The 10,916-nt window shown below is 36.1% G+C and overlaps 1 pseudogene; it reads right to left on the reverse strand.

Moving 5' to 3' along the window:
* Positions 1-9,619: 9,619 nt before the first annotated feature.
* LOC129036231 (large ribosomal subunit protein eL33-like) lies at positions 9,620-9,973 on the reverse strand (annotated as a pseudogene).
* Positions 9,974-10,916: the final 943 nt, after the last annotated feature.

A 10,916-nucleotide genomic window follows, 5' to 3' on the forward strand; every position in this document is an offset into this window, starting at 1 on the left:
ATTATTCCTACAGTTGACAGTATCAGACTCAGGCAGATAGGAATTAGACAGTCAACCGAGCAAGTTTGGTCCAGTTTAGCATTGAGTGATTTAATTGTGATAACTGCTGTTCCTTTGATATTTGATAATATCAAATTTGACTAATTAAACCTTAATTACTATAGATTATATTCATGAGAAAGCATTTCATTTTACTGTTGGAAACATTGAATATAAAAGCCAGAAAATCAATTAAAGAACATCCAGTCTAATGTGTTTATTAATAATTGCTGAAACTGGGGATCAGAAATGTAATGTTACTCGCCCAAGTTACTTGCAACCAATTAGTGGAAGAAGCAGAACTAGAATAGAAATCACTTGATTCATGGACCAGCAACAACTCAGAACGTAAAGTTATTATAAGTCCTCCTGTTGAGGGCTTTGCACCATTTTCTTTAAAGAGGCCAAGTTCGATATCTCTCAGATGTCAAAACAGAGAAAGAGGTTACTGACATGAGAGGATACTTGGAAGTGCCATTCATGGTCTATGCTGTTTCCAGCATCTGAAGATGAGGTGAGCTAAAGGTGAAACATGGGAAGAGGGCAATAAGGGCAGTTACATGAGAAAACCATGTCAGAATGGCTCTAGTAATTTGAGTAGCTAATGGAGATAAATATAGGTAGATCTACACTTGCTCATTAAGTGTATATTGAAATAATTATCTTGATAATCTAGGTAAAGAACCACATCTTTGCCTAAAATCAAGATGAATGAGTCTAATGGGGTTTTAAGGATTTTATTATCTCATTTTTAAAAAATTTATTTTTGATAGTATAGACAAAGCAATAGCTATTAAATTTCTGCAGTTATAGATTAAAACATTTTGTGCTTACAGAGCAAATTGTGATTGAGAGGTTAGAATTTTGGGAATTTGTTTATTCTAACCAGTCAGTCTGGAGAGTTCAGTTGAGAATAATATTGTTCCTATGGCACAGGAATTTCTTTGTTTCATTGTGAGTTGTAATTGCTGGAGATTCTAATCATACAGGTGATGGCCCTAATTATATTTATTTAATTTCAGTCAGCAAGACTACATTTACATGAAGCTGACACAATAATTCTTCCTGGTGTTTGACCCTCAATCTCTATAAATCTGTTACATGAAATGACAGTAAAAACAGTTCTACTCTCTCTTGTTCACCTTTCCAATAATAATAATGACCTCTCCTATTTTACGAAAGGCTTTTTTTTTTTTTTTAACTTTTAAGTTCAGGCGTACAAGTGCAGGTTTGTTACACAGGTAAATTTGCGTCATGGGAGTTTGTTGCACAAATTATTTCATCACCCAGGTATTAAGCTTAGTACCCATTAGTTATTTTTCCCGATCTCCTCCCTTCTCCCACCATCCACCCTCCAATAGGCCCCAGTGTGTGTTGTTCCCCTCTGTGTGTTCATATGTTCTCACCATTTAGCTTCAACTTATAAGTGAAAACGTGGTATTTTGTTTTCTGTTCCTCTGTTAGTTTGCTAGGGATAATGGCCTCCAGCTCCATCTTTGTTCCTGCAAAAGACATGATCTCATTTTTTTTTTTATGGCTGCATGGCATTACATGATATATATGTACTACATTTTCTTTATCCAGTCCATCACTGATGGGAATTTAGGTTGATAACATGTCTTTGCTATTGTGAACAGTGCTGCAATGAATATATGCATGCAAGTCTTTATAATATAAAAATTTATATTCCTTTGGGTATATACCCAGTAATGAGATTACTGGATCAAATGGTATTTCTGTCTTTAGGTCTTTGAGGAATCACCACACTGTCTTCCACAATGGCTGAACTAATTTACACTCTCACTTACAGTGTATAAGTGTTCCTTTTTCTCCACAAAAGAAATCTGTTATTTTTTGACCTTTTAATATACCAGCATCTGTTATTTTTTGACTTTTTAATAATAGCTATTCTGATTGGTGTGAGATGGTATCTCACTGCGGTTTTGATTTGCATATTTTAATGATCAGTATTGTTGTGCTTTTTCTCATATGATTGTTGGCCACATGTATATCTTCTTTTGAAAAGTGTCTGTTCATGTCATTTGCCCACTTTTTGTTTGTCTTGTATTTCTTTTGTTAAGATTTAATTTAATTTTAGATTCCAGGATACATGTGCAGGATGTGTGGGTTTGTTATGTGTGCCATGGTGGTTTGCTACACCTATCAACCCATCACCTAGGTATTAAGCCCCTCATGCATTAGCTATTTATCCTGATGCTCTCCCTTGCCCCCCCAACAGGCCATAGTGTGTGTTGTTTCCCCCAGTGTGTCCATGTGTTCACATTGTTCAGTTCCCACTTATAAGTGAGAACGCGTAGTGTTTGGTTTTCTGTTCCTGCATAAGTTTGCTCAGGATAGTGGCTTTCAGCTCCATCCATGTTCTTGCAAAGGACATGGTCTCATTTCCTTTTATGGCTGCATAGTATTCCACATTGTCTGTGTACCACATTTTCTTTATCCAGTCTATCACTGATGGGCATTTGGGTTGATTCCATGTTTTTACTATTATGTATAGTGCTGCAGTGGACATACACATGCATGTATCTTTGTAATAGAATGATTTATATTCCTTTGCTCAGTTTTTTTATGGGGCTGTTTGGTTCTTCCTGTAAGTTTGTTTAAGTTCCTTCTAGATGGTGGATATCAGATCTTTGTTGGATATATAGTTTGCAAAAGTTTTCTTTTGTGTAGGTTATATTTTTACTCTGTTGATAGTTTCCTTTGCTGTGCAGAAGCTCTTTAGTTAAATTAGATCCCATTTGTCAATTTTTGCTTTGGTTGCAATCACTTTCAGCATCTTCATCATGAAATCCTTGCCTGTGCCTATGTCCTGAATGGTATTACCTAGGTTGCCTTCCAGGGTTTTTATAGTTTTGGGTTTTACATTTAATCCACCTTGAGTTCATTTTTGTATATAATATAAGGAAGGGGTCCAGTTTTAACCTTCTGCATATGGCTATCCAGTTATCTCAGCACCATTTATTGAATAAGGAAGCCTTTCCCCATTGCTTTTTGTCAGGTTTGTCAAAGATCAGATAGCCGTAGGTGTGCAGCCTTATTTCTGCTTTCTCTGTTCTGTTCTATGTCTCTCTATTCTGTCTATGTTTCTGTTTTTGTACCAAATACCATGCTGTTTTGGTTACTGTAGTCCTGTAATATAGTTTAAAGTCAAGTACCATGACTAGAGTAGTATAACCTAATAAAAAGTTTCTTATTTTTGTTTAGGATTGCCTTGGCTATTAGGGCTCTTTTTTGGTTCCATATGAATTTTAAAATATTTTTTTCCTAGTTCGGTGAAGAATGTCAATAGTAGTTTAATAGACATGGTATTGAATCTATAAATTGCTTTGGGCAGTATGGCCATTTTAATGATGTTTATTGTTCCTATTCATGAGCATAGAATGTTTCTTCATTTGTTTGTGTCACATCTGATTTCTCTGAGCAGTGATTTGTAGTTCTCCTTGTAGAGATCTACGAAAGGCTGTCTAACCCATTATCTTTAAGTTTCATAGCTTTATGAGGTAAGCAGGATAGGTTCAGTTATTCCCATTTTATAAGCAAGAAAGCTGAGAGCCAGAGTAATGATCTCCCATGTCTAAGGTCAGTAAGTGAGGCAGGGGTGGAATATAGACCACAGCCCAGGTCTTTTGGCTCCTGGCCCACTGCCTTTATCAATCCTATTACCACAGCAATGGTCTTGGTCAGTGTGACCTCTCAGGTGAATCAACTAAAAAAACATGCCAACATGCATTCCTGTTTCCAGTTTCCTTCTCCAAACCCTTCCTCTACTTGCTCATTTCAATAGAATAAGCTTCCTAAACTTCAATTTAATATGGAAGATAATTGACCTGTAGCTTTTGTGTTGATGGTGTAATGGGAGCCTACTGGGGGTTTATACTCAGGCATATCTAATCTGGAAGTGCAGGGGACTTAATGCCTCATAGAGATAACTTTTGACCAATGGGAGCTGGAAGTCAGTATTGAAATTCCTCCACTATTATCCCCTTTCTCTACCCATTGACAGATGGTTCTGAAATCAAGTTGGCCCATGGGGATATGTTTCCAAGAATGGAGAAATTGATTGTAGTTAGCAGTGCTAGTTGCAAAATGTATCATTATATTGACTCTCTCTTCTCTGCTTCACTCCTCTTCTCACTCCCTTATACCTGTTTCCTAGCGTAGTGTAACCTAATAAAATAATATCACATGAGCCCTCAGTCTCAGGCTCTGATTTCTGGGGAAGCCAGGCTGAAATGCCAGGTTCATCTCTGTCTCATTTTTGGCTTAAGGAGTTCTTCCTTATATCCCCACCTGGATTACCTGACCCCTCCTCCCTATTCACCCAAATTTTACTCCTCTTTCAAGGTAGGGTAATGCGCCACTTGTTCTAGCATTGTTTGCTGTAATGTTCCTGGCCCCAAGTGATTTTTTTTTTCTCTCAGGAACCTCCATCTTTACACCCAATGAAGAAAACCACAATATGTTTGTATCTCCTGTGACAAATAGTAAGACAATTTTGTATAAGCTAACCTTCTTTGCTAGTTCATAAACAACTTTAAGACCTTAGGTTGTTTATTTTTGTATCCTTAGCACCTGACATAATGTTCAATGATTATTTCCCAATTGCTCATAATACAAGGGAAGGGAGAATTGCTCATTCTGATCAACTTAATCATCCATCTAATTGATACAAGATCACTTTGGATGAATCATGTCTGAAGGAGTGTGACAGTGCAGCTCTGCTGTAGTTTGATTATTTGTTCTGTGTTGATATGAGAATAGTTGAGACTCATAAACTACACCCTGTATGTCATGTTTCCTTTATTTTTACTGTCTTTGACTGGACTAAAGCATTTGGAAATCAAAGGCAAGGAGAATATTTAAAGGTTCTAAGCATTTTTATTATGCCGTATCTCTTGTTAATTCATTTAAGCTTTCATTTTATAAAAGAAAAAATTAGACACAGAATATTGGCATAGCCTACAAAGGACCTCATGACCTAAGGAGGTCATGCATGGTGGTATAGGGGACATTCTACGAACAAGAAAAGCTCTGTATACACAAAGCAAGTTTTATAATACTGTATGGGGGTGGGATGCTTGAGAAAGTTTTTTTTTTTTAATAATGTTAATACATATAAAATGGACTGAGCAACCTAACAGTGTGTGTGTGTATTGCTTTTTAGCTTTTGGATTACCATACAGATAAGGCTAATTTCAAAGGATCCATGCTGGTGGAAATATGGCTTAATACAAGAAATTAATGAGTGAAATTCTCTAATATTCAAATCACTTCTTAGTATTAACTTAAAAACTTACCAAGGCAAATTAATTATTTCAGACTGTTGGGTTTCCACTAAGAAGACTTTTACTTAAAAAATGTTTAGCACTAGGTGGGGAAAGGGACTTGCACTGGGGCAAAGGGAATCTCTTTTCCCTTGGCTTCATGTTTCCCTGTGGAAAGATCTCAGGGTGAGTAATGTACCTGGTCTTTTAAGCCACTGACTTAGCCTTCAGATGAAATGAGTGATCTGATGGAGTGTTTGGGAGGAGTTAAGCCTGTTCTGTTCAGCCTGTCTCTCTAGTCTCTCTTTGGAGCCAACTGTCTTGAGGGCACTCACATTCTTCTCTGAACCACCATGCTGGAAGTTTCAAGTGTGAAGGCTGTACTTCTGCAGTGAGGCCTGTGGTCATTCCAATCAGCCAGGGACTGGGGAGGGTGAATTTGTATAATTCAAAGATAGATCTTACTTGCTTTGTTCAGTTAAGCCACATAAACCAATATCAATTTAAGAATAAAGGTGAATTTTCAATGTACATCTATCTGACATTTATGAATTTATATGGGTTCTAAATACAGACAGGTCAGGGAAGAGTAGTTATTTACAGACTGTATCAAACCCTGACAGGGCTGTCTTTACTTTCTCAGTGGTAGTAGTGAAGGGATATCCAAGCTGGAGGAACTGGAAATGCTCATTCGCCTAAAGGGAAACTCTGCTAACTGTAACATCCCACAGAAATGTCCTTAAGAAGAAACCGTAAATAGTAAATAATTGTACATGTACATAAGCCAATTTATTAATTCTAAAATTAGTTCTTTTTCTGTGTGGGCATGCAGTGATAGATGTTAAAACTGCCAACGCTTCTCTCAAAGCAACAAAAATGTGTTTCTTTTATGATTAGACAGATTCAGTATAGCTAAAAAAACAAAATACTATGCACTTGGAAAGCATAGTATCTAATGCTGTTAGTTAACTCTGCAACCTTTATTCTGTAGAGTGATTTGAATTCATTTTTTAGACTAAACATTCAGCATTGCCCTCCAGCAAACAGCTCTGGAGATGAAAGGTGTCATTTGTAAACTGGTCCCATTTGCCTTTGAAGGCTCAAATTCCCTAATCCATCCCTTCCCCCAACTCTCCTTGACATCTATGTGAAAGTAAAAGATTATTCAGCTTAAAATAGGATCTTGTAAACATTAAAAAATATTTTCTGGAATAATACATCTTGTTTCTTTTTTATGATAGCAGATTACAGTTTTCTTATGGGATGGTAAAAAGAAGTGTTTTGACTCTAAACATTTAATTTTTTTTTTTTTTTGGAAAGTGACATTATTTATCAGTCCAGGATTTCAGATAAATTTTTTACTTCAGCCCTTGGAAAAGTCTCTAAAATATATTCCAGAACTATATGTATAATTTTACCAGAAAGTAAGCAATGGTGTAATATATATTAGGTGCTTGAATAGAGCAAGCACTGAATATTTGACAAACACAACCTTGACTTCTACTGCCTTGCTATTTGGTTAGGAATATATGGCATAGAAACTGTTTTTATACTCTTTTTCTGCCCATTTCCAGACACATACTTATCTATTCTTAATTAAAAGCTCTTTAACAGATATTAACTAGCCCTCTGGAAGGACAAACTGCTATTCAACTTTTGAGTGTTTTACCCCATGTGAGTAACTTGTGCCTGATTGTTTCATAATAAGTAGTGTAATTTGATTAGATATTAATTGCTGAGCCCTCTCACGTAAGTCCCGTTCCACTTTTTAAAGTTTTGATGTGACTTTTACCTTTTAGGGGTTTGTTTTTCTTTTTGCACCCTCTCATTGTCAACCCCCATGCTTCAAAAAAACGCCATGAATAAAAACCACTTTCCAAAACCAAATCAGATGGAGCAATAACCCTGTTAGATTAACCACAGTTCCTCTCTTGTCAGCTATAAAGAAAAAAATCTTTTTTTTTTTTTTTTAAACAAGGAAAGAATGAACATTTGACCTTTGTCACGGACTTCTCAAAAAAGGAAACTACTCTCGCATCCATCCATATCATCTACGTGATTGTGTAGATCTTGTTTCCTGAGCTATCTTGATCCAGAGGGCTTTTTGATCACTGGGTTAGAAATTTCTCCTGCACTCCCATTTTGAGAATAAATTGCTCGTGGGCTACCCCCACAACTTGGGAGAAAAAAGAAAATTGACTGTGCTTATGAGTTGGACACATGAAAATGAACAGATATGAGCAGGCAGAAGTTGAGTTAATCACTCCCTCAAATTTAATCATGAGGAGAGCTCCCCTCTTCTCTCGAAGATTTCCATGTAGCTATGGTTGCAAGTGACCCTGTCCTTTCAGTCATGGGTCTGGCGAATGTGAAATTATTTTGGTATGTCGATCTGAAATGCCTCCCATGATTAACTTGGAGTTATCAAATGGAGGTCAGAAACAAGGCAGTAGGGTCTGTCACCTTTTAAAAAAAAAGATTTGTGGAGAGCATAGTTTCTGAGTGGGATAATTCAACAGAATTGGGAATGAGAAGGGTCTCAGGGCTGGAATATAGATGCTACCTGTCAAAATGGAAGAGAGCAGCTGAGGAGATGCGAGCTCAGACTGCTTCAGGCAGCACTCCTCATTACTCATGCTTTCATCACTATTAAAATGCATTCCCAGGTCTTTCACTGTGCAAAAATGATTTTGGTCAAAATGCATTGAAAATATAATGGCATGAATAGGAGAAATACCAGTTTCCTGCTTGTAGCACTACTCAGATTTAGGATTTATTATTTTTAAAGTTAGTACATAAAATTGTCTTAGAAAGAGTCTCCTGCATTTCAAGTAACCTTTTTCTTAAGGAAAGTCTTCTGAAGTTGAGTTTAACTACAAAGTAAATTCAACGTGAAAACACAGTATAAATTAGAGTGGTTATTGCTCTGCATCACTTTATGTGTTCCTATAGCAACCCCTCCAATTTTACTTGCCCCTTATTGACCAGGCATATTTTTCGTGACTGCTCACAGCAGAATAAAAAATGAAGAAGAAAAAGAAAATGAGGTGGGGGATGAGAATTAAAGCTACCTTTTGTTCTTTTACAACCACAGGTTAACTGGTTATAAATGTCCCCCTTCCTTCAAATAAGTGTCATGGAGTTTTCCTTGCTTAAATTAATTCTTTCCAAGTAGTCCACAGAAACAATCAGCCCCATATTCTTACCCAAAGCATTTGGATTCTGAGACAAATGCAGCCCCATGACTATGTATATTAGCCAGATGCAGGCTATATTTACCCACCCTATGCTTACAGCAACTGCACTGTCAAGAGAAATGTAAATATTAATGAAGGATGTTTCTCAGGATAGGATCTTCAGTGAGTGCTCTTCATCTGTCAAAACTGACTCAATCAGTACACACTTTCTGGACAGATCGAATGTTTATAGAGCCATAAATTGACATTTATCTGACAATTTTTGTATTCCTATCAAATGGCTTTCTTTACTAGGCCTAGGCATTTCAACACACCATTGGTGTTACTGTGGAGAAATTAAACATACACTCTCTTTCACATTTTTCAAGTGAAGATAAGAATAAACTGGATGTACAGCTAGTGGCCTTTTCAAGAGTTATTTGGCTATGAAATGTAAACATTGGCCTAAGTAAAAAGGTAGAGATAAATCCTAATACAGTACTTTACCCTTGTCTGTTAGGAAAGGAAAAAATCCTATTATAAAAGTACTTATTATTAAATTAATTGTGAAATAACATGATGTATATGCATAAAGAGATACTTATGTTATAGTCTCCAAAATATTAACAGATGATGAGATTTCTACTTTCTTTTCTGTGACTTTTTTTTTCGAAAACAAATCTATAAAAATAAATCTAAACTACTTTGTTTTTCAAAAGTAAAATATAACTGTTAAAAGAATAAAACTTACATAATATATGCACACTCAAGCATACTCACACATACACACAAACCCTGTAAGTTAAATAACTCTTAAGAATAGGAAGAAACTAACTGTTACTGACAGGTACCATATGCCTGCTAAATACCAACAAGACCATATTTTATAAAATTAGCCATATTATGTTTACTTTATATATGTAATAGGATTTATTGCCTCCCAACATTGAGATTGTTAAGCAATTTCAATATACATTTATAATATATGGGATAATTATGATCCTAAAATAGGTCTTATAATTTAAAAAAATAATTCAAAAATCAATTGCAAAAGTTAAATGTGTGTGTGTGTGTTCAGCATGTGTGTTTTTACAACAGCCCAAATCCATTTTTATTTATTTACTTTTTATTATTTTTAATCCTTAAGGGGTACAGTATCATACAGATTCTGTGTCCAATGGCCTTAGCAAGAAGATTGCTTTGGAATTTGGCACAAACCACGCCATTTTTTCCATGGGCTGGAGTTACCTTTCTCAAGATTACTCTTGGTGTGGTTTTGTTTGGTTTACTACCAGGAGTCACTGTGTTGTTCTCTGCATTGTATACATAAACACATCTCTTGCCCAAATAAAGTTAAGTTTCATCATGGGCATAAATGCCTTCAATTCAAAAAAGAGATGCACATTCCCTTTGGTTCTGGAGACCCGGCTCGTAGCCAACAAAAATGGCCTTGGACCACAGCCTTTCAGACATATTTGCCTTTTACGTGTCCTGTTCCTAGCAGGCCTCCTCAGGCTCCAAGATGACCTAAAGAGGCAAAAGTTACATTTGAATGCTGAAGACCCAAATAGCCAAAGGCAGCAGAGAAGCAAGTGCTCTGAGGCTACCTAAAAGAGGACCTGTTCCTCTGTGCCTTCTCCAGAAATATCCAGAGGACCAGAGAGAAGCACATCAATAAAAATATCTATAGCCATGACAGAGTACAGTCAAGTTAATGGAAACCTTATGCCATGACCTCTTTCACATTTTGGTTTCTGTTTCAGTTTGTTTAGACAATTGAGGTAACAGCAAACAAGTCCATCTTAAGAGTCAGATGGACAGCTAAGAAGAATCTAGGAGGTCCCCAATGACCATCACTTTCCCTTTCCTTTCTATTATTCCAAATGTTTTTCTTTTGTCAACATCTATTAAAACAATTCTACCAGGCTATTAACGTTGGCTGCATATCTGATCACAGGATCATCCATTTAGCTTTGGTACTTTTCAAAATGTAATTAGCCCAGAAAACAGTGTAGGTTGGTTTTTATGGCATATACTTGAAAGCAAGTTTTACTAAAGGAATTAGAGACAACTTAAATATTCTGGTGTATCTTCAATATACCTTACTAGCACACTTGTCACATTGTATTTTAATTTTGTACCTGTTTGTTAATATACTCCCCCAATTCAGCAATAAACTTAAACTCAGAAATTACTAGGTGCTCAAAAATGTTTTGTGTTTTGATTTTTGTTTGCTCGTTCATTTTTAAGAATTAAATATGTCAGGGGCTGTGAAAGGAGAAAAGGGTGGTGATTGTTTGATTCCCTAAAACAGAATAAAGGAATGTAAATCTTTTACCTTCTTGGTCTGCTCAGCAGTTTTTTCATTTATAGATTTTTCTTTCTCTACCCTGATGGGACTGCCAATCACATAGCT

The sequence above is a fragment of the Pongo pygmaeus genome, chromosome 4, assembly GCF_028885625.2.
Source record: "Pongo pygmaeus isolate AG05252 chromosome 4, NHGRI_mPonPyg2-v2.0_pri, whole genome shotgun sequence".
Classification (NCBI taxonomy): domain Eukaryota; kingdom Metazoa; phylum Chordata; class Mammalia; order Primates; family Hominidae; genus Pongo; species Pongo pygmaeus.